General features: G+C 45.3%; 1 long non-coding RNA gene across 1 annotated transcript; it reads left to right on the forward strand.

The window, feature by feature from the left end:
* Positions 1-2308: 2308 nt before the first annotated feature.
* On the forward strand, positions 2309-23063 carry LOC135915373 (uncharacterized). The gene is made up of 4 exons (XR_010568606.2): positions 2309-2354; positions 3213-3273; positions 13475-13638; positions 22849-23063. It is a non-coding gene; the product is annotated as an uncharacterized lncRNA (long non-coding RNA).
* Positions 23064-23656: the final 593 nt, after the last annotated feature.

The following is a 23656-nucleotide window of genomic DNA, read 5'->3' on the forward strand; positions in this document are numbered from 1 at the left end:
TTGCGATAGCAAGTTATTAGACAGCTCTACGCACATCAGTTAGTGATTTATTAGCTGTGTGATAGTTGTGAACATTCGTTTAATAACTGCATCAAAAACCTTAGTGTCACGCGCGCACAGGAAACACACGAACACATCGCACTCGATGACTGCGTACTTTTGCCATCACGACGCTGGCGTGATCAAGGGCGGCATCAGGGGCGAGCGAATTCGTGCGGCCCCGCGCTTCAGCGTCAACCATGTGCGCGAGAACGCAGCGCACACGAAGCCATCAGCGATCTCGGGTCCGCTAGCCTTCGAACCTACCGCAAGTCAACTCCAAGATAGGATGCGCGCTGCTGCGCTCAACCGCGGCATGAACAGCTACGGCCGAAGAAACGGAGAAACGCTACCCTGCCCCAGGCCCCCATCACCGCCCTCCTAGTGCGCGCGCCTTCCCCGGCTCCCGTCTTGGATGAGCAAAAATTCGTCGTGCACCCTCCCCGACTTCTTCCCTAGTGGGCGAGAAGACGCCACCATCCTTCTCGGCTCACCCTCGCATGCTTCCTCTTTCAGGAACAGCATACAGCACACGGCTACCATTTTATCGCACTTTGACTTATGTGAAACCTCGCGATTACGCCGACAACGACGATGGCTGCCTTATCGCAATGCAGTTCCCATATAATTGCTACCGCAAACAAAATATTCAGCAAGCGTACTGTGCGAGCTGGCTGCAGAGGACGTTGACGAGGTTGGACTGCTTCACCAGTCACTTCTATAGAAGCAACATGTGCCGAAAATTCTCAAACAAACGCCATTAGAGAGCCCACGGTTCTTTTAGAGCGTCGAAACTTGAGACATCGCGTATTTGATCATTAGGTTTAATGCACATTAATATTTCAGAGGAAGTGCCTTCACGACAATGATACGGAAGCACGCAAGCATGACAACTTACACAATAGACAAAGTTACTAAGGCGACTGTGCTTGACGTATCGCTTTGGCTCACGGCTTAGGATGTTCTACTGCTGGGAACGAGGTCGCCTATTATATTACTGCGCTGTTAGGTGGGCGAAATAGCAGAGAAGCGGTGTAACTGCATTTCGCTGCATGTTGCTGGATTACCACTCCCTACTAACACTCCCTGCGTTTCGGTACTTATTTGTAGTGCTCACAATTTTTGGCGTAGAGCACCGATGTTATTCGCAGGGCTCCAGTGTCGGAGTGTATGCCATATTACATGTATGCCATATTATTGCCTGCAGAGCGCCTAAATAGAGAACATTACAAACATACACATGTATTTGCGCATATCATCAGCGGTACAAGTCCCGCATGAGCGGGAAACTGCGACTGCTAAAGCGGATGCTTAACTAAATTTATACGATATGTTATTTCAACTTTTGGTATGAGGCTACCTCGCACATTTTGTACGCATCTTCATAATGCGTACTGTTTGCGCATTCAATAAAATATTGTTAGACGAAACTCTGTGAGTACAAATGCACATTCAGACAGCGTGTATAATTTTCCTCGCGATAATACGGGTGCTCACATAGCAAAAATACGGGATTATGTCTTTTTCATGAAAAACAGTGTAACGCCTATATGATTACAGTGATACGTCCGTAAAATATAAAAGGGGCAGCAGTTTCTTTATACTAATGAAATATATTGACATATTTTTGAAATATGACCTACTTGACGCATATTGACGCACACCCCTCGTATAATGACGGAAAATTTTCACAGTGCAGTGAAGTTGAAAAAGCCATTTTTGATGACTAAGTGGCCCCATTCGCGCGCGTAAACTCATGAGAAGCGCCACGTTCTAATTTACTGCTTTAAGTCAGCGAAAATTTCATAGGTATGGCGAAAGCTAAAATGCGATGAGCACGACGGTCGTTAAGACTGCATGATTTTCTCAAAATGTAATAATGCAGTTGATGACCAACATCAGACCAATGTTTTATTAAAGTTATTCCTTTATTTTTCGCGCCTCTCTCCTTCTGCCTTTCTCTCCCCAATTCCCTTCCGCACGCAGAGTGGCATGTTAGCGATGTCTATACGTCGTCTAAAATGTCTGCTTTTCATTTACGGGTTTTCTCTCTCTCTCTCAGGCCACAGTCGCCGGAAGCTGGGCAGCAAGGAGGTAAGGGGCCATTAGAAATGAAGCAATAACTATGTCAGGGCATTATGCTTTGTCCAAGCAATCATTGCGAGTTTCGTACTCGACCTTATTTCGCTCTTTTATCTATCTTGATAACGACAACAATAGTGGAAGTATAAGAGATCGTGTGACTGAAAGAACGCTTTACTCAGGCTCCGCCGAATTACTTCTGCGTACCCAACTGCTAAGCTCTTCAACGGAAGGTAAGCAATGCCTCGTCCACTTATGAAGGAGGAAAAACGGTATCATGCGTTCTGTCGCACGAAATGTAATTCTGTAGCTCGAAATTTTGCTGTCTGTGCCAGTTGCACGTAGCGCGTTATTTGTCTGTGTTTTAAAAATACAGAAATAGCTACGATTTATTCTGGGACCTTCAAAAGAGAACCATTCAATGTGCAAAATGGCGTCAAGACAGAGGGAAGATAAAAGCTACGAACGGTGCTAATATATGCATATCATGGCTCCTTAATGCAGGTATACTGCAAGAGAATTCCTTTACTTTCTATATATTTCTCATACTGCAACCCCCAGAGCCCCATTTTTCTTCGCTATGTGCTCACTGGAAGAACACGTTGAAGCGTTACTAGTCGCAATTACATTAATTACCTGTTTTCAAGAAGCATGCAGCAAATAAAATGTGACTTAAGTGCACTGTAAATACGTGGCACACTTCTTCTGTTTTCTCATAGACCTGGATGAGGTCATCTTATAACATTAGATCAAAAGAGTGTTAAACAGCAAAGAAGCTGTGTGCATAATTTGACACATTTATTCTCACAGTGATATTGTTCAACGTATGTTTCAGATACGTTTTCGTCAAGCTTTACGCATATGTATATGGCACTTCTGAAAAACTGATTACAAAGCGCATTCCATGGATTACTTATTGGAAGAATAAACACGCATGCGCAACAGGGAAAATATATAGGATGCTGTCTACTGACGCCAGCAAATGCTAATTGAGGATAGTGTGGGCAGTGCACATAGTTAGACCGGTACCGGTGGTGGGAATGATGATGATCACTAGAAAAGTAAAGTGTGTTTTTTTTTTTTCTTTACAGGATAACAACATGAAGCAGCTAGTCGTCCTTACGTGCTTGATTTTCTTCATCGCCGTATGTAGTAAGTCCTTGAAGAATCTATATCTATTTACACTTCTACTGAAGATACAAGCTAGCAGCATGATCAAGCACATCGTGCTGTCCCATGTCGCCCCGGCGTTCAACCTGCTGCCATCGTTATACCGCTCAACATTAGATCTAAATCGAAATCCAAGCGCAGCGCACACACGTTGATAAGTGATCATTCACCAGCATTTTGGCGTGAAGGTTGTTCACGGAATGTCCAATTGGCAGAAAATTAGATGCGAGAATTCCCGAAGAGCAATCGCACGAATCAGGCGCGTTCTTTGATCGCGAATAGCATTCCTGGCTTTTGTCAGACCAGGTTTCTCTCCGGCCATCAAAATGCCTAACCAAAGATACTGATCAACTGCGAAGACAGTGTAGTGTAAAAACGTGCGCCGCTTCCGGAGGTTGCGCAGTCTAAAAATAAAATTGTTTCCGTGCGCGGCGGAATCCATTCCACATCACACGCGGTCTTCAAGCGCAGCCGCCTGTCGCTTACGTGCGCTGTGCAACGAATACCCTAGGTGATGGAGCAAATAATTCTGTGTTCGCATGCACCGACACATTGCGTACCTCGGAGGCAGCGCAAGAACTTCGCGTTCAAGGCGCTGGTGCGGCATTTCTAGAAAGACACTCCGATTATTCTATACTTATTATACTTCAGCTTATCAAGTAAAGGCTCAATGTTCAAAGATTGTCGAGCCTGCGTAGGTGAGAAACTGCGGCTGTAATTTTGGAAAATAAAATGGATAGGTTTTTGTCGAACGTTATTGAGCGAGCTTATTTCACAATTTTTGTGGGGGAACCAAACGACGGTTTCATATTTGATAGCAGGGCAAATTAATGTTTTATATAATAGCAGTTATTATCGCGGTGGGTCTTAACTAAAGTGGGGCGTAAATAACTTAATTTTTTAAGGCTTTCCCCTTTATATATTCGATTTGTTTATACGAAGAAAAGTCTGTGAGAACGACACCTTAGCATTTATATTGAGACACTCTTTAAGTTGGATGCCGTCCAGAGAATAACCGAACGAGAGGTGGCTCTCTGTATTGGGAAATTACATCACCACTGTTTTCCTAGTGTTGATGTTCATTTCCCGCGTTTTGCACAAAGCACAGAAAGATATAAGGATTGGGCAAGACGACGATGGTCATCAATGGAGTTAATATATTCATATATAACACAGTCATCTGCATACATCCTAATTTTAAATGAGGTGCTAAGAGGTAAATCGTTAATATTGTTACGGCGATGTTGCAAGTATATAAAACCTATATTCACAATATATATACAGGATGTGTCAGAAGAGCTAAGATGGCTGACCATCAACAACCAGCAGCAGCCAGCGCCTTCGATCTTCTTCTTCCTCTCTCTTCTCTCATGTTTCCGTAACAATATCTATCAGAAATTACAAAGGGCCTAATACGGATACCGGAACAACGTCTGACGTAATGTCTACAGGTGTTGATTGTACTGAGTTAAAAGAAACAAATTGTGAGCGACAATGAAAAATCGGGCTATCGAACGAACGAGACAGATATTAGTGAATATGGCGTTTAATTTTATCAGTAGTTTAGAACGAATCACAGAATCAAAAGCTTTAGAGAAGTGAATAAAGATAGCACCCAATTGATTACCTATGTCTAGCTTACAAGCCGTATCATGAACAAAATCGAGTAATTGCGTTACTGTGCTATAACCACGACAGAAACCATGCTGGGCTGATGTTAGAACATCATTAGAGTGAGCAAACTCCATTATATGTGCGAATAATGTGCTCTAAGATCTAGGAGTACCAGGGTGTGAAGGATATCCACCTGCAGTTACAGAGAAGTTGTTTATCACCTGATTTATACACAGGTACGACTTCAGCTGTTTTCTACTTAGTTGGTATTTTAACAGAGTCTAAGGAGTTCTGGGAGATTACAGCGAGGTACTGAGCCGTCAATAAGTAGTATCTTACAAGGACAGAATTTGGGATACCATCTGAACTGGTACACTTCTTTGTGTAGCGATTCAAGTTTAGGTTTCTGACACCATCAGAACTAATGAGGATATGGCCTAGTTTATTAGTTTGTGCGTCATATCTAAACTTTGAAACTGCATGTTTATCGAGGGTGAAAACAGATTGCAAGTACGAGTTAAAAGCATTGGAAACTACGATGGTGTCGGTACTATTACCGGCATTAGTCTTGAAAGAGGTACTGCACGTTGCAATAGGTAAAATTGATGCCCAGAAACTGCGAGGATTTAAATTAGGTAGTATATGGAGTTGCACTGAAAAATAGAAATATTTAACATGTTTAGTACAAGTACAAAGTTCCTCCTTGGCTTTTTCAAAAGGAGCGTGAAGAGTAGGATTATAATGCGTTGATTAACGCGCTCTACCTACAAGGCGTGACAGGTGCAAGATATCCCGGGTAATACAAGGAAGCTTATTATTTATGCTTTTTTTAATTTTTAATGGAACGCAATTAGTGATGCAAGTTTTAGCTAACAACTCAAAACAATCAAAACGACTGTCAACATGACATTTGGTACTGAGTGACAAAATGTGGTCAAAATTATCTGCCAGAGTAACCGCGATAGACGTATGGTCGCCTTGGTAACATCATGAAATGTGGAATAGCTAAAGCGTGCATGTGGGACAGGAAAGTTAATGCATACGAGAACAGCGTTATGGTCCGAGATTCCTTCCAAGATATATTTAAAGCCTTATTGAGTAAGACTATCACTGATAAACACTAAGTCAAGTATGGACTTATGCCATGCATTCTTATCAACTAATTGTATCAGGTTTTGTAACAAAGAAAAGATAATTTGGTCTCTAGAATTATAGGCACTAGTGGCTGAATATGTTAGGGAAGGACAGTTATTGCCGGTAACGTTAAAGTCGCCAAGAACGATTTCGTTAGAACTGTCGAGGCTATGGCCATGTAAAAAATGCGAAATGTTATCAAACATGTCACTACGGTTATCAGGGGAGCGATAGAGACCACAAATTCTTGAATTCTGCTTGTGCACTAGTAACTTCCACCATGATCGCTAGTAGGATGGACCCAAGCGTGTGTTCTTCTGAGTGCGAGTGTCTGTGGGAGCTGGAAAAAAATGTGGTTTAAACCGGTAGACGAGGCGAATGGGGCAGATTTTATATTTAGGATACGTGTGCTAAGGTTGCGACTAGACAGCCTAGAGCACCAGAAGGATACGCTAGCTAAGAGGGTCGGGAAGCTAGGCAAGGATCGCGATGGAAACCAGAAGCAGAGAAAGGTGGTAGAAGATTAGCTAGCTGCCAGAAGATAAGCTGAGGGTCGCCATTCCGGTAAGAAAGGATGAAGGCTTCGAGGTGAGCCCCACGTACGCGGCTGGCTTCGAAGGGGGCATACGCAAGGAAGCCGAGACCGCCGCTTTAGAAAGCAGTGGCTGACACCTCAGTGACGCTGATGAAGGGGCCATCACGGAAGTGATGGCCACCGAAGACAACAAAGCGAAAGGTTAGGATAAGACAGGGGGGAGGGCATCACGGCCTCAGGAACAACTTTCGGTTGCGAGGAAGAGGAAAATGTCGAATGGTCTTTTTTTGAACATTAAAACTTGCGTAAAGTAGGGTCGGTGATAATGAATGTTGTAGGTGCAGGCGAGTGACTACCGATTAGCGCGCATCCGGAAAAACCATTAGGACGGCGATAATGAGAGCCAAGCGACACATGTTGGACAGAGTGAAGGAGAGGCACTAGGCTGCGATCATGGGCCGAGTGATTAACGTACTGCAGGGAAGAGGAGTAGGCATCGCGAAGAAAATAGGCAAAGGGGCTACTGATCTCCGGAATGTTTCAATGGAAGCGCGAATCACAGCGTGCATGGTGCCAGAGGTTGAAAGACAGGGGCGTGGAATCAATGCGGCATTGCTTGCAGTAAACTGGGATATTTCGACGCTAGCTAAAGCAATAACTTTTACTGTCATAACCATCAATCTAGAAGTGCAGCCAGCAGGCCTCGAAGGCACTTTTGTGCTTAACTAGATACGCTTTAGTGAGAGCGTAGCAATTTTGTTTGGGGCGTCGATACATGGCATGCGCAGAACTATGTTGAGGTGGGGCCTAGCAAATTGGGGAATCAGATTAAGTATTGAATTTAGTGACACGCTGAAGAACAGCAGAATTAAAGCAAAAGTAGTCAGGAAAACACGCACGAAGGTTAAGAATAGAGACGGTAATATTTTTGCAAGAACGTGTAGGGTGTTCGCAAGAATTAAAAGTGGCTGGAAATTCAAGCACGGCTGAGTGAAGCAGCTTTCCTCAGTACGCTTTGACCTGAAAGCGTCTACATTAGGAGCATCCATCTCATCATCATGATCATCATCATCATCATCATCATCATCGTCACCAGCCTGGTTACGCCCACTGCAGGGCAAAGGCCTCTACCATACTTCTCCAACTACCCCGGACATGTACTCCATCTATTATAATGCATGCATCCATCTATTACTGACAATTTTCGTATGGCAGGAATGCCAAGCAAATACTTCGTCAAGGACAAGCCGAGGCGTAGGCACGCTGATTAGCCGAGGTATGAAGTGGGAAAGGGTGAAAGTGACATAAAAGGAGTATTTGTAGATTTTCTGCACGTGGGAAGGCCAAATGTGGTCGCTGGGACTAGGTTACCTATGTACACGTAATTATGGTGTAAATAAAAATGTAGAATTCATTGATTGAATTAGAAGCGATGTTGCTGAGTTCAGGAAATCTGGCGAGGTGGTATTAGTAGTAGATGTGTATGCGCACATGGAGGATTTAGATTGATATACTGATCACAACGGCTCATAAGGGCTGCATCTTTGCGATGATAAGAATCTTATAGTAGTTAAGAAGGAGAACAAGTGTGTTGCGCAGTTAACGTGACAATGCGGAAACAGTCATTCATTATCCGCTATACCTTAGCCTCAGAAACGGTCTACAAACGACTAGACCAAATCATGATAAATGAAAATGCAAAATGTAGCATGTGTAGTCCTAATTAACGTTCAGCATTAACATTTGGGAGTGATAACACAAAATTCCTGCCAACAGCAGCAGATTCCTTAAAAATAATGAAAACCAAATACTAGCGATCGCAGAAAAGCATAAATAAAGAAGAATGGAGCTGCTTTTTTCGACAGACAGTGAACCTTGTAGAAACTGGTAGAAGGTATGCTGCAGGAAGTAAAACAGACGCGGAAAAGAAATTATTCGACTGGAAAGAGGAAACCTCGTTAGCGGTGGATTAACGAAATACAGCAAGCTATGCAAGGGCGTAAGCAGGTGCCTCGAGATAATCGAAAAACCAAAAAATTGGAAAAGCACAGAGAAGAGTACAAAATTGGAAAAACACAGGGAAGAGGTACTCCTTAGATGAAACAAATGCCAAGAACAGAGTGACGAGTGAGCTCGCGGAAGAGAAAATGAAATGCGCAAGTGAATGTCGGGGGCATAACTTTCGCAAAAGAGACGAAGGCATACCAATATCATTTTGTAGCCATGAAGGAACACTCGAAGCTGTAGTTAAAAATTCTCGAACGGCTATAAGAGACAACGATGTTCACATCTTCGAAGGAGACGATGCCCTGCAGTACATTAGAGATGGTATTAGGAATAACTTCAACAAAGAAGAAAATACCCCCGACTTAAGCATACTCAGTGTGAGGTGAGAAGACCTGGAAATACAAATCAGGTGTAGAAGCCTCTTACTCAAAAAAATCTCAAGAAAATGCCCCCGAGTAACTCCGCTGCAGGAACCGATGAAATCCCGATAGAGTGATTAAAACTGCAGGGTCGCAAAAGGAAGGCAGTGCTGACTTATACCATACAGAAAATGAATAAAACGATAACAATATCCGTTTGGGTGGTGTGAGAGCACTATGACCCTCATCTACAAAGGCGAAGGTGATAAGGATGGGTTCGTACAGGCCAGTTACAGTTGCGTCGGTGGCTTATACAATTGCAATGCCAGCCGTAAATTACAACAGTTTATGTGGGTAGCGAAACAAGTGAACGTGTCACTATACTGGGGGAAGTGAAGAGTGGGTTCAGACCAGTCAGACACCTAAAGGCTATATTTTCACTAACTCTACGCATAGATATTTCAACACCTCAGAATAGACCTTCGGTAGAGCATTCCTAGATATTAAGGGAGCCTACGACAACGCAGACAGGTAATTGATTTCGGACGTTCTCAACAATGATGGCATAATTTACAATTTAGTGGAGCTGCTGAGGGAGAATTATAGCGACAAACAAGTACCAATTTTATAGGAAGGCTGGAAATGCATGAAGTGCTAGAAACCCACCAAGAACTAGAGCAAGTTTAATTCTGTCTCTGATGTCGTTCAAGCTTTATGCTAAGGGCACAGAAAGATGACTAGAAAACAGTGAACTATGATTTCATTTATATAACGATCGTAATAGGCAAAAGGTACAGCAGAGAGTCACTAGGATAATGCATACCAAGGAAATAGTACAACTAGCAGACAGCGCAGCAGATTTACAGGCTTGCAACTATGCGTGGCAATGCACTGACAAATCTAGGCCTTCTGGATGGCATAGTGAAAAGGGAATTAGGATCTTCAATGAAGAGAGGAGTAATTACGTGCCATAAATTCGAAATCACGTCATATTCATACTCAAGCAATATCAATACGTGGCGTATGCATACACGAAGGAAAGAGTTATTCAGGCACCAACCAAAATATTCTGAAAACAAAAGTGAACCAGAATACAGCACTAGTGAAGCGTAACGGATTTACTGGCCACAAGAAATATGTGGTGGTGCATATAATCTACAAAGGAGCAATGGTTCCAGCGCAAAAGTTGCAAATGCCAACCTTCGGTTCAAATTGAATTTCTTGGTAGTGTTGGAAGTTAACCAAAGTTCCCTGAGGCGATTGGCTTTCTGCAGGCTAACGTGGGTGGGGTCCCCTTTGTAGTCAGAGAAGCAGATAGCAAGATTACCTTTGAAGAAAGACTCAGGAATCTTATTTGTTTATTCAAGATACCTTCAATGGTTGAACATGGATGAAAATAAATGGTCGGTTAAAATTGCACAAGTATACCACAATATCTTGGACACAGATGACAGAAAAGAGTTGAAGAATGCTTGCGACCAAGTACAGGGTAACTGAAAGTGCAAGCATACAACCAGGAGTTATAAAAATGAGTGCCAGAGAAGCGGAGACACTACGGGGGATGCGAGGAATGGAAACAAAAAGACTATGGACATTCAAACTAAAGGCAAGAAAAAATTAGGAAGGAAAATTCCTATCATTACACAAAGGGAAGTGCCTCGTTATATGAGGTTCCAGTTGTTTGCCTAAAGACAAAAAACATATCGCAGCAAATATTAAAAACAATACGTGCTAGACGTCTGCTGCAACAAAAATTCAGAGGACTCAGCAAATACTAATGAATTGCGAAAGTATTCACCCAGCGAGACCCGCAGGTGACGAACTCCGTCCAGCAGCGGATATTTAATGCTAATAGAAGCATCAGCCCGATGATAGTCGAGATAACCAAGAGAAGTTTACGGTATTGTTGGGGTAAAGGCAGGGTAGAAATTGACAGGAACGTATTCTCTGGAGACACAGGCAGCTGTCCAATGAACATTTAGAGGTATTTACGAAGGGAAGAAAGATGAACGAGACGTATACAAAATGGTAGAATAAAGAAACGTGCATCACATACTTGATAAGCTCATGAAGGCGAGGTAACTATCTGTCACCGCCACATTCCAAAGGCGATTCGAATAAATCGCCATCATCGTCGACGCGCTCAAGCAGGCTCACTGACGATCGGTCACCGCCCAATTTTGAACGGGAATGTCAGTAAACATAACCACCATCGAAGTTAGAGATAGGAGCCTGGCTGCAGTGGATGGCTCATACACACCAGCACGCCACCAGCGAAATCTCGCAGGCTATGCGATCTCTGAGGCCACGCAATATACCTTGTGGCGCTCCCGCTACGTGGCGTAGCGTGAGAGGAACACGCCTGTGGTACACGCCTCACACATGACGAGTTTCGGCTATTTGCATATTTGCATAGTCATCATAGCTGAGTTCTGGTCGACTTTTACCTTCTTAAACGCGTTGCCAAATTTATCTTGACGGCATGATTCACCACTTAGTCACATCCAGGGGTTTAGAAGTTATTTTTCCTGCAATTCATGATGTCGTTTGCTCTCAGTAAACGCTTATCGGCTGATTCAGTTTCGCTACTCTTAGCAAACTTCCTCAATGTATAAAATCACCATCATCATGATCATGATCGTCATTCCACATTTATGTTCTCCGCACGACGAATGCCTCTCCCAGTGATCTCCAACTATCCCTGTATTGCATTGGGTGATTCCAACTTGCACCTGCAAATTTCTAATTTCATCACCCCACCCAATTTTGTGCCGTCCTGGATGGCGTTTCCCTTCTCTTGGCAGCCGTTCTGTAACTCTAATGTTCTACCGGTTATCTGTCAATAACATTACATGGCCTGCCCAGCTGCATTCTTTTCCACCTTACTGTCAACTAGCTATCCCGGTTTGCTGTGTGATCCACACCGCTCTCTTCCTGTCTCTTAACGGAACGTCTTACATATTTTCATTCCATCGTTCTTTGCGTGGTCATTAACTTGTTCTCATTTTTCCTTATTTCCCTTCAAGCTTCTGCCTCGCACGTTAGCACCGGTAGAATGCAATTATGTGAAACATAATACTGTCGTTTTAAGAACAATCGCGAATTGCTTCTCAATAGAAATTTTTGCGCTAAAAGTGGCATCCTAAAGTGGCATACTACGAGTGCTTTCTTGCAGGCATCTTCCTTTCGTTTTCGCATAGACAAAATTTGTTGGCCAGATAATGTTGTAACCATTTCAATTATCGAATCATACCAACTATCTCTTGTTTGATAGGCTAGTCCTTCAAAGGCATGGTTGGTACTACCAAGGGCATCACTAAAAAGGCTTACAAGAAGATCACCCTACTTGAGTGACGCTTACAATTGCCTAATAATGACGTAAGATTGCGCGATTTCACCTTATTGTTTAACCATTTCAAGATCATGTGTTTAAGGGAACTAATTCTTGGCTGCCAGGTCTTTCTAGCATGCTGCATGTAGTGGGCTATGCAGGCGCGCTATTTTTCACCTCTCCTATCCGCTTCTCTAAGGCGTTTCCTCCCTCGAAGCAGTAGCGTTAGTCTCGCTGCACTCGCCTAGGGAGAACAATATGATTAATTATTTGCTTCCGCTCACTTTATCACTAGAACGCATCGTTCGCCCCCTACGCATCCGCCACAAATTTGAGCTCGCCTGCATTACGTATACAAAGTTATTCATATTTGTTGCTTGCATGAAGTAATATGACGATTTGTATTTTATATTTCGCAAGAGTTCGTAGAACTTACTTCCGTTTAACAGTGCTACCTAAACACGTTCACAGTTAATTAAATAGACGCTTTTAGGCTTTTCAAAAACAGAAGACTATTAATCTGGTCTTGTTCGCTGTTTTCGTTGTCGTATTCATTGTACGTGGCCAATAAACCTTTCTGAAATATTATTCTTTATATCCTGTATAATCATGGTTCATCGTGTATTGTTTTCTACTTCTAGTCTTGGCTTTGATTATACTTTCGTCATAATTCAATTTGTTTGTTTGAACTATCCGTTTATTTTATTTGCACGCTGAGTGGAAAATTATCACGGCATGCTTTGGAACACTTTCACTCCGTGCTGAACATTGTAGTAAATTTTGTTAGAGTATTTTATTGCATCTCTGACCCTTGTTTGTTGTATTTTTGGGTTCATTATCTCGTGTTTCACATCACTGCATGAACGAACCTCAGTTCTGAACCTTGTCCCTCTTGGGCAGTAAATCAGGATACGTTTTCGTGAGAAGCTAATGGCACTGGTGACAAACATGACGATACGACATAGTGCTTTTCCAAGAAGTACTTTTACCTGAAAACATAGTAGCTATAAGGAAATATCATAAATCATAAGTTCGCCGCTGCAGAAACTAGGCCTCATCTAGTTCAAAGCTTAACGTTGTGGTCATGTTTCTTTTTAATTTCTAAAAATAACGCATAAGCTGATGACAATAAGCCCAATCGTTTTTAGTAATATGCTGTGCGGTACGAGCCACAGAGTAATTGGATCAATTTTTTCCACACAGCATCTGCGTTCAAGCTTCAGGAAAAACAAGACTCAGTTGATACCGTTATCGAACAAGAATCCAAGAGAGCTGGCGTGGACTCAACTCAATTTGCTGAACTGTTGGACGTCATCACACAGGGAGAGGGAAATAATGCTGAACCTTCGGCAAGATTTGACGAAGAGGTAAATTGTTCCATATTTTGAAGCATCGTCATGAACGATTCAATATCGGGCTAGGGACTCAATGGCATCGAGAAATCTTTCTTCATCCCACATTCTAACACTCAGCTAGGCCTACGGTAAAGATGCCCCCCCGAAAGTAAATATTATGCTAAAGCACGCGATATGGGCAGTGACAGCTGTTGTCTTCAATTAAAGCAGGAGACAAGTCCAACTGTAAACGTCCCAAATGCATATTTGGTGTGTGAGCGTTTTTTTTCTGTTGCTCATTTCTTGCGCAAAGCTGCTAACGGTGCTCACCGCAATACACTAATTGAAATTAAGTTAGGTATTTCTTCTTCCACAGCGGACATTCCTGCAGAGTAGGTATTTGCCCGTAGCTTGAGTCTTACAGCAAAGCCTGACCTGGCAAGAAATAGTACACAGTGGCGTTAGGCGTTTTTCCTTCGTTGTGCCTTCGCCTTGTAAGGCGTCCTAATTGCAAGATGTGCAACCTCGAGGGTTACTTATTGGCACCACATATTTCATTACTCGTAGCGCTTACAAAATTATTTCCAGAAACCCACTACAAGTCGACAAACATCCAGCGGTGCATGTTGACAAATTCATGAGGTTTTAGTTCCCAAAACAACGCTACGCTATGGTAGACGCCGTGTTGAAGGCCTCCGGAACAATTATGACAACTTGGGGATCGTTTGTGTGCACTTTCACCAAAGTAGGAAAGAATTTTCTTCTTTAATTTTTTTTTATATGTAAACGTGACTACCGCCACTGAGAAGTAAACCCATAGCCACGCGATCAGCAGTCCAGCGCCATAGCTGCTAAGCCACTGTAGGTCGTAAGAGCTGTACAAATTCTAGACAGGTGTATGTATATATCAATTAGACTCTTTAAGGTGAAAGTCTAATTTGAATTATTATTCAGAACTTCTACAGTAAATGCCGTTTACTCGAAATCGTACCGCAGTAATGACTACTTAGAACAAGGACGTAGCGCTGTATTAGGAATTAATAAGGGGAACCCGAGGGATACTCATAAGGGCGCCTTACCACAAAGCACATTTGACAAAGACATTGCACGTCATTGGAAAGCTAACAGCGCAAAAGAAGTACGAAATTTAGGTCGGGCTTGTATTTTTTCTCACAAAAAAGAGATTGTCAGTAAACTATTCATGTAATATTTAAACAGAGGCGATACATTGATCAAGAAATCATGGTTGCCCATATAACGCAGGAGTTATGCTAATCTTCAGTTTTGAAATCTGTAGAAGTGAGCAGACGAAGAGCTATTTAGCAACAAGTGTTATATAAAATACGGTAACTCAGAAACATAACTAATTTGTATTCTTATGTAAAAATACAATAACTGCAATGTCTTCAACTGCTCTTGCTGCCAAATGTGTTTCAAAATTCTCCTCATTACGTGACTCGATAGAAGAAAGATGGCTCGCTGTTCATGTACGCATAAGATAGCCCTACCACTGTCAATGTACGCTTGACCATTTCTGACGAAGAGTCTGCTAATGAAGAGTCACTGTCATTCCATCAGGACATAATTCATGCATTACTTGGTGTTATGTGCCATCCCAAAAAGGCAGAAGTATTCCAGCAGTTGACAGATCTGATCAGATAATCAATGTCCAACGTAAGCCAAGAGCCCTACGTCAGTTGCAGTAGTAAAGATATAAAATTGTAAACAACCAGCACCTCTACATGCCGCGAGCGGGAAATGCGTGCTAAGAGATTGAATGTGATTTAGCGGCTCATTTCATAATAAAATAAAATGAAGTTTAGGAGACGAAATATATTGCTACCGTCACACCTCATGCATGTGGCACAGAAGACCTTTCTACTCGACTAGTTGATGTACCTTGCGAACGTGTATGTTTTGGGAGGCAAAATAAACTTACCTTATACGGCTTATGAGTTATATAATCAGTTTCTTTGACATCGCCGCTCCAGAGAGAACAAGTTCTTCGTTATTAGTTGGAGGATCTAGAAAATTGGTGGATACAATCCTGTCCACCAAAGAAGGCAGTTCCTGCTGTCATGTGTTGCGCATATGGAATCCTCATAATGATAAGTTGAACGTGAATTCGGTTTCTTTAATTTTAACAGCTCTCGTCTGTTTCTTTTTTACTTTCCGCGTGAGTACTTAAATTCATGCTGTCATTCAGAGTGATGGTAATTCTTTCGATATCTCAAACACTTGGAATACCGAAACATAGAAGCGGTAATGAAAGGTGGCGCCACACGGTGCGCTGTGGCGCCACAAGTAAATGGATATCGAACACTCAGAACCTTGCAGTATGGCAATGCATGCTCCGCCTGCAATTTCTTCACCGTGCTGTTTTGTGGACACCTTAATCTAACTTTACACGAAACAATCTCAAAGGAGCATTGTATTTTGAAACATATTTGCCACACTTCTCCTGTGCTTGCTGCTAAGTCGGAATTGAGTCAACAGATTTCTTGAGGCGGAACATACACATAGATAATATTGCGTGGTCTGTAGCCTCAATCGCCATTTTTTATTTTTCATTCTGTTCTGTAATCTATCGCTTACTAGGGAGAAATAGAGGCAAGCAGAAGTTTGGCTAATCGCTTTCTCTAAAACTTACAACGAAGAAAATTAAGGAGTAAACGATTACACTAAAATGAATAAAGGAATAAAAATTTAAAATGAACCAAATAAAGATAGCAGCGCCGCCAAGGAGAGTCCACATCTTGACAAGAAGCAATACCTTTTTTTCACTCAGGTATTCTTATCCAACTGGTACTCTTTTCTACCTAGTTCAAACGCGATTTGTTTTCTCAAACGATGGTGTGGATAATCGCATACTGAGACAGAATAGTTCAAGAGCACAGCACATGACTATTTCATGGCAACAGTTGAGTGAGTGGCAGCATCTGGCCTAGACTATTTACACAATCACGAAGTTTGCTATATTTCTTCCACAAAACATAGTTACATTGGTGCCTTTCTTGGTCACTCTAGGTTGACGCAACCTGCCTTCATTAAGGGCATTTTACCATTTACAAGTGGCCATCAATCTCTGTGCTATATATATATATATATATATATATATATATATATATATATATATATATATATATATATATATATATAGACACGTGTATTTATATTTATCGGGCGACCAGGTTTCACCGCTTAAGAAATCGTATCGCACAGCGCGGGACGCGCTTGAATGTATCCGAAGTTTCTGGAAAGTTATCGATGCTTCTACCCGCAGTCTGTTGTTGCCGAACCTTGTGTTATCTGATTTATTCGCCTGACGCGAATGATGTAGAACTTTATGGAAGGCACGCGGGTGCCAACGATTGGTCTGCAACATTCGACGATTGTGTATAAAAGCCGACGCGCTTGAACCGCTGATCAGATGTTCGACGATCGCCGACCGTGTTCGCCGCTATCGTTGTGCTATAAGTGTAGCCTGTTTTATGGGCACAGGTTCGCCCAATAAAAGTTAGTTTTGTCTATCACAGTATTGCTACTGTGTTCTTAACGTCACCACCACGTGACATCTGGTGGAGGTGCTTTTGGTCCATGTACCGGACGCCCCCGACAAGCCGTGATCCAAGCCCGGAACGCAAAGACAACACCAACGCAGTCCCGGACCATCGAGCAAGCCGCCGTCTTCAACAACTGCCCCCGGAGCACGGACTTTTGCCTGAGACGACCAGAAAGATTGCCACCAAGTCCACCCCAATGGCAGCCCCGGCATCGCCCATCGTGCTACAGCAGCCCAGGGAGCCTCCGACGTTCCGTGGTTCAACTTTCGAGGACCCGGAAGGCTTGCTTGAGACGTACGAGAGAGTCGCTACGTTTAACAACTGGAACAGCGACGACAAACTGCGATATGTCTTCTTCGCATTGGAAGACGCGGCCAGGACGTGGTTCGAGAACCGAGAATCCACCCTAACGACATGGGAACTTTTCCGAAGCGGCTTCCTGAAGGCATTCGCAAGCGTCGTACGCCGAGAACGAGCCCAAGCGCTATTGGAAACCCAGGTGCAGCTACCTAATGAGACGACCGCGATCTACACGGAAGAAATGAGCCGTCTCTTCCGCCACGCCGACCCTGAAATGCCCGAGAAGAAGAAAGTGCGCCTGCTGAAGCGTGGTGTGAAGGAGGAACTTTTTGCCGGAATGGTACGAAGCCCACCGAAGACCGTCGACGAGTTTCTTCACGAGGCCACCAGCATCGAGAAGACACTCGAGATGCGAAACCGGCAATTCGACCGCCGCATGACCTCGACAAACATCGCCGGAGTTAAGTGACTGGCCGCCGACGACCTACGCGAGACTATCCGAGCTGTCGTGCGGGAGGAGCTACAAAAGCTGTTCCCATCATCACAGCCTCAAGTGGCTTCGATTGCCGATGCCGTGCGTGAGGAACTCCAACAACAACTTGGAGTAGCCCCTGAATCGCCGCAGCGTGAGCCGCAAGCTATGACCTACGCTGCCGTCGCACGCCGTCAAGGACCCCCTCCGCGACCACGCCAGGGCCCTGTCACGCCACAGTTTCGTCGTCCGCCGCCGCCGCCGCCGCCAGCACGACCACCCGTCGCCCAGCGCACCTACGCGAGGAAGACGGACATCTGGCGTGCTCCTGACCACCGCCCGCTCTGCTACCACTGCGGAGAAGCGGGTCTACCGTCTACCGACGATGTCCGTACCGGGAGATGGGACTGCGAGGTTTCGCCGTCAACGCGCCGCGTCCACAGCTTGGCGAGCGCCCACGTGACATCGCCGATTACCTCGCCGCTACTCAGTGGAGCCCTCGACGGCCGTCCCGTTCGCCATCACCAGGCCGCTACCTGTCGCCGCAGCACCGACCATACACTGGCCCAGCCCGGGGCCGGTCAGCGAGCCCATATCCGGAAAACTAAAAGCAGCAACCGATGGAGGTGCGGTTGCTGTTCATCGAACTGACGAAGATCCTCCGCCGCCGACGAAGACGACGACGAAACGATCTCGACGACATAACAACGACACGCCGCCGTCCCGACGAAGTCAGGAAGGCAAGACTACACCGACGAACGACGACTTGACGACGCGACGTTCCAACTTCAGTTCAACACGACGCAGCCGTGATCCGACGCCACGACCTAACTGCAACGCCAGACAAAGAACCACCGACCTCGACGTGCTTCTCGACGGACACGCAGTCACTGCCTTAGTCGACACAGGGGCTGATTACTCCGTCATGAGTGGACACATCGCCGCCCAGTTGAAGAAAGTTAAGACTACGTGGGAAGGCCCTCAAATTCGAACCGCTGGAGGACACCTCATCACGCCGTCTGGAGTCTGCACGGCAAGAATTACCGTTCATGACCGGACTTACCCTGCCACCTTCGTTATCCTCCAACAGTGTTCACGAGGCGTCATTCTCGGCATGGACTTCCTGAACCGACACGGCGCAATCATCGACCTGAAGTCGAAGTCAATAACGCTGTCGGAAGATCAAGCGATACCGCCGGAGAGCCCTCGTAGTCACCACGCCTTGAGGGTGCTCGAAGATCAAGTGAGCATCCCACCTCGCTAGAGCATTGTCATTTCTGTCGGCCCCGAAACACCCGTTGACGTAGAGGGCGTCATCGAAGGCGGCCAACGTCTACTGCTCGACCGTGAAATTTGCGTCGCAAGAGGGATCGCTCGACTGCACGGAGGAAACACGAAGGTGTTGCTGACAAACTTCAGCCAGGAATTCAAGCACATCAACAAGGGCACGACGATCGCATACATCGAGGAATTTCAGGAAACCAGCTATGCGTTTGTCCTCTCGGATTCTGTTGCATCTACCCCGACGACCGTAGTTCCCGAGCCAGACTTCGACATAAATCCAAGTCTCCCCGTGATTAAGAATCAACAGCTCAGAAGTCTGCTGCGACGATACAAAGACTGCTTTTCGACGTCATCGAGGATTCGACAAACCCCAGTCGCAAAGCATCGCATAATAACCGAAGAGTGCGCTCGACCACTCCGCCAGAGCCCTTACCGAGTTTGGACGCGAGAACGCGAAGCTATAAGACACCAAGTCGACGAAATGCTGCGCGACGACATCATCCAGCCGTCCAAAAGCCCGTGGGCGTCTCCAGTTGTTTTAGTGAAGAAAAAGGACGGAACCCTACGTTTCTGCGTCGATTATCATCGATTGAACAAAATCACGAAGAAAGACGTATACCCCCTCCCACGGATAGACGACGCATTGGATCGGCTCTGCAATGCTAAATACTTCTCATCGATGGACCTCAAGTCTGGCTACTGGCTAATAGAGGTCGACGAAAGGGATCGCGAAAAGACCGCCTTCATCACGCCAGACGGCCTCTACGAGTTCAAGGTTATGCCATTCGGACTGTGTTCGGCACCTGCAACGTTCCAGCGCGTCATGGACACAGTATTAGCAGGACTGAAGTGGCAGACCTGTGTCGTTTACTTGGATGACGTCGTCGTCTTCGCCGGGAATTTCGACGATCACCTCAAGCGGCTTGCGACAGTACTAGAAGCCATCAAGTCGTCAGGGCTTACTCTGAAGCTGGAAAAATGCCGCTTCACTTACGATGAGCTTCTGTTCCTAGGCCACGTAATCAGCAAATCTGGTGTCCGTCCAGACCCGCAAAAGACAGCTGCAATCGCACAGTTCCCGCAACCCATCAACAAGAAGGCAGTGCGTAGGTTCCTTGGCATGTGTGCCTACTATAGGCGCTTTGTCAAGGACTTTTCACGCATCGCGGAGCCGCTAACACATCTAACGAAATGTGATGTCGAGTTCAAGTGGGAAACACCGCAGGCCGACGCATTTGAAGAACTCAAACGACGCGTGCAGTCGCCGCCGGTACTTGCGCACTTCAACGAGTACGCCGATACAGAAATCCATACTGACGCCAGTAGCCTAGGCCTCGGTGCCGTTCTAGTCCAGAGGAGAAACGGAGTCGAACAGGTGATAGCTTACGCTAGCCGGTCGCTGTCAAAAGTGGAAGGCAACTATTCTACGACCGAAAAGGAATGCCTCGCCATCGTTTGGGCTACAGCTAAATTTCGCCCTTATCCTTATGGCAGGCCATTCAAAGTCGTCAGTGACCATCACGCGTTGTGTTGGCTAGCGAATATAAAGGATCCTTCAGGACGACTCGCGCGGTGGAGCCTCAGACTACAAGAATACGACATCACTGTCACCTACAAGTCCGGACGAAAACACTCCGATGCCGACTGCCTATCACGCGCCCCCATTGACCCGCCGCCGCAAGACGACGAGAATGACGACGCCTTCCTCGGAATGATAAGCGCGGAAGACTTCGCTGCACAGCAACGGGCAGACGCGGAGCTAAAAGGCCTCGTCGAATATTTGGAAGGGCACACCGACGTTGTCCCCAGGGCATTTAAGCGCGGATTATCTTCCTTCACGCTTCAAAACAATCTACTCGTGAAGAAGAACTTCTCCCCAGTCCGCGCCAACTACCTTCTTGTTGTCCCGTCAGGACTTCGTGCAGAAGTATTGCACGCCCTACATGACGATCCGACCGCTGGACACCTAGGATTTTCACGGACACTATCAAGGATACAAGAAAAGTATTATTGGCCGCACCTGACCGCCGACGTCGCCCGTTATGTCAGAACATGCCGAGACTGTCAGGGACGCAAGACACCGCCGACAAGGCCAGCCGGATTACTACAGCCAATCGAGCCTCCTTGCCGACCATTCCAGCAGATCGGGATGGACTTGTTGGGACCCTTTCCGACGTCAACAACCGGAAATAAATGGATCGTCGTGGCGACGGACTACCTCACCCGCTTCGCTGAAACTAAAGTACTGCCGAAAGGAAGCGCAGCCGAAGTGACGAAATTCTTTGTCGAAAACATCCTGCTGCGACATGGTGCCCCAGAAGTCCTCATCACCGACAGAGGAACGGCCTTTACAGCGGAGCTCACCCAAGCCATTCTGAACTACAGTCAGACAAGGCACAGAAGGACAATGGCCTACCACCCGCAGACGAATGGTCTTACGGAGCGGCTGAATAAGACCCTCGCCGACATGCTAAAGATGTACGTGGACGTCGAACACAAGACGTGGGATGCGGTCCTGCCGTACGTTACATTCGCTTACAACACGGCGGTGCAAGAAACAACACAGATCACGCCGTTTAAGCTGGTTTACGGCAGGAATCCGACGACGACGCTCGACGCCATGCTGCCCCACGTCACTAACGAGGAAAATCTCGACGTCGCTAGCTATCTCCAGCGCGCCGAAGAAGCCCGACAGCTCGCCCGCCTGCGGATAAAGAACCAGCAGAGGACCGACAGCCGACACTACAACCTCCGACGACGCTTTGTTGAGTACCAGCCCGGTGACCGTGTTTGGGTTTGGACCCCTATACGCCGATGAGGACTGAGCGAGAAGCTTTTGCGTCGCTATTTTGGACCGTACAAGATCATCCGACGTATTGGTGCACTGGACTACGAGGTCGTGCCAGACGGCATTTCGCTGTCACAGCGGCGCCGCTCACGACCTGAAATTGTCCACGTTGTGCGGCTGAAGCCGTACCACGAGCGTTGACGAACTTTGGCACTTCGCGTAACTGACCTTTGGACTTTATTTCTTTTCGTTGTTTTGTTACTTATGTTTAATAAGTGTCCCTTTGTGTTTCGCTCTCTTTGTAGCATCGGGACGATGCTTTTTAAGAGGGGGGTATTGACACGTGTATTTATATTTATCGGGCGACCAGGTTTCACCGCTTAAGAAATCGTATCGCACAGCGCGGGACGCGCTTGAATGTATCCGAAGTTTCTGGAAAGTTATCGATGCTTCTACCCGCAGTCTGTTGTTGCCGAACCTTGTGTTATCTGATTTATTCGCCTGACGCGAATGATGTAGAACTTTATGGAAGGCACGCGGGTGCCAACGATTGGTCTGCAACATTCGACGATTGTGTATAAAAGCCGACGCGCTTGAACCGCTGATCAGATTTTCGACGATCGCCGACCGTGTTCGCCGCTATCGTTGTGCTATAAGTGTAGCCTGTTTTGTGGGCACAGGTTCGCCCAATAAAAGTTAGTTTTGTCTATCACAGTATTGCTACTGTGTTCTTAACGTCACCACCACGTGACAATATATATATATATATATATATATATATATATATATATATATATATATATATATATATATAACATGATGTCTGTTATTTCCAGATCGACCAATACTTTCTTGACAAACTGGTGGACTCCGTGAAGAAGGTAGCAGAAGACCTGAAAAAGGCGCTGGATAATGTGGGAAATCACATTGTGCTTCCACTATAGCGAACCAAGCACACGGGCCACATTCTTCAGAGAAAGCATCGCTTTATTATTCGTAAGAACTTCTGTCGTTTAAAATAAAATAAGGTGCTTTTCGTCTAACACTTCTTATAACGCCCGACTTGCAGTATTCTGGACAGCCTCACTAATGAGAAATTGGGCGACGTCCTTGCCAAGCGTGTGTGTTTTTTAGAGCATTCACCGACCAAGTAGCACAGTTGCGTACATTTTACTGCTGCCGGTTCCTATTGGAAAGAAGATGTCTTTACAACCGATCATCTAATCGGTAAAAAAACAGAGATGTGGATATTTGTTGGTATTCTCAATGCTTTTGCTGAAACACTTCGCGCTTGTGTGAATTTGGAACGCCTTTTATTTTGTTCCTGTACCTCGCGGAATTTTTTATTAGAGTATGGTTCTCTTATTTTCTCCCAATAATACTGATGCAAATCATTCTGCAATCTTTACAGCCGAGAATGAAAGTGATCATTGCCATTTACTCCACGTAAATTAGCATTTTCCCTAGGAGGTTGGCGGGATCCTGATAAGGTCTTCCTTGGGTTTAGTGCTGCCTCGAAGTATTCACCGTGATGGCATCGAGAGAAATATGAATGCTGAAAGCAGAAATGGCACAAGGGGCACCGGTTGCTGTTTGAGCACCGGCGAACGAGACAGCACGTGTATAAACCAGATGGCAGATAAA

Source organism: Dermacentor albipictus, chromosome 1 (genome assembly GCF_038994185.2).
Source record: "Dermacentor albipictus isolate Rhodes 1998 colony chromosome 1, USDA_Dalb.pri_finalv2, whole genome shotgun sequence".
In the NCBI taxonomy this organism is placed as follows: domain Eukaryota; kingdom Metazoa; phylum Arthropoda; class Arachnida; order Ixodida; family Ixodidae; genus Dermacentor; species Dermacentor albipictus.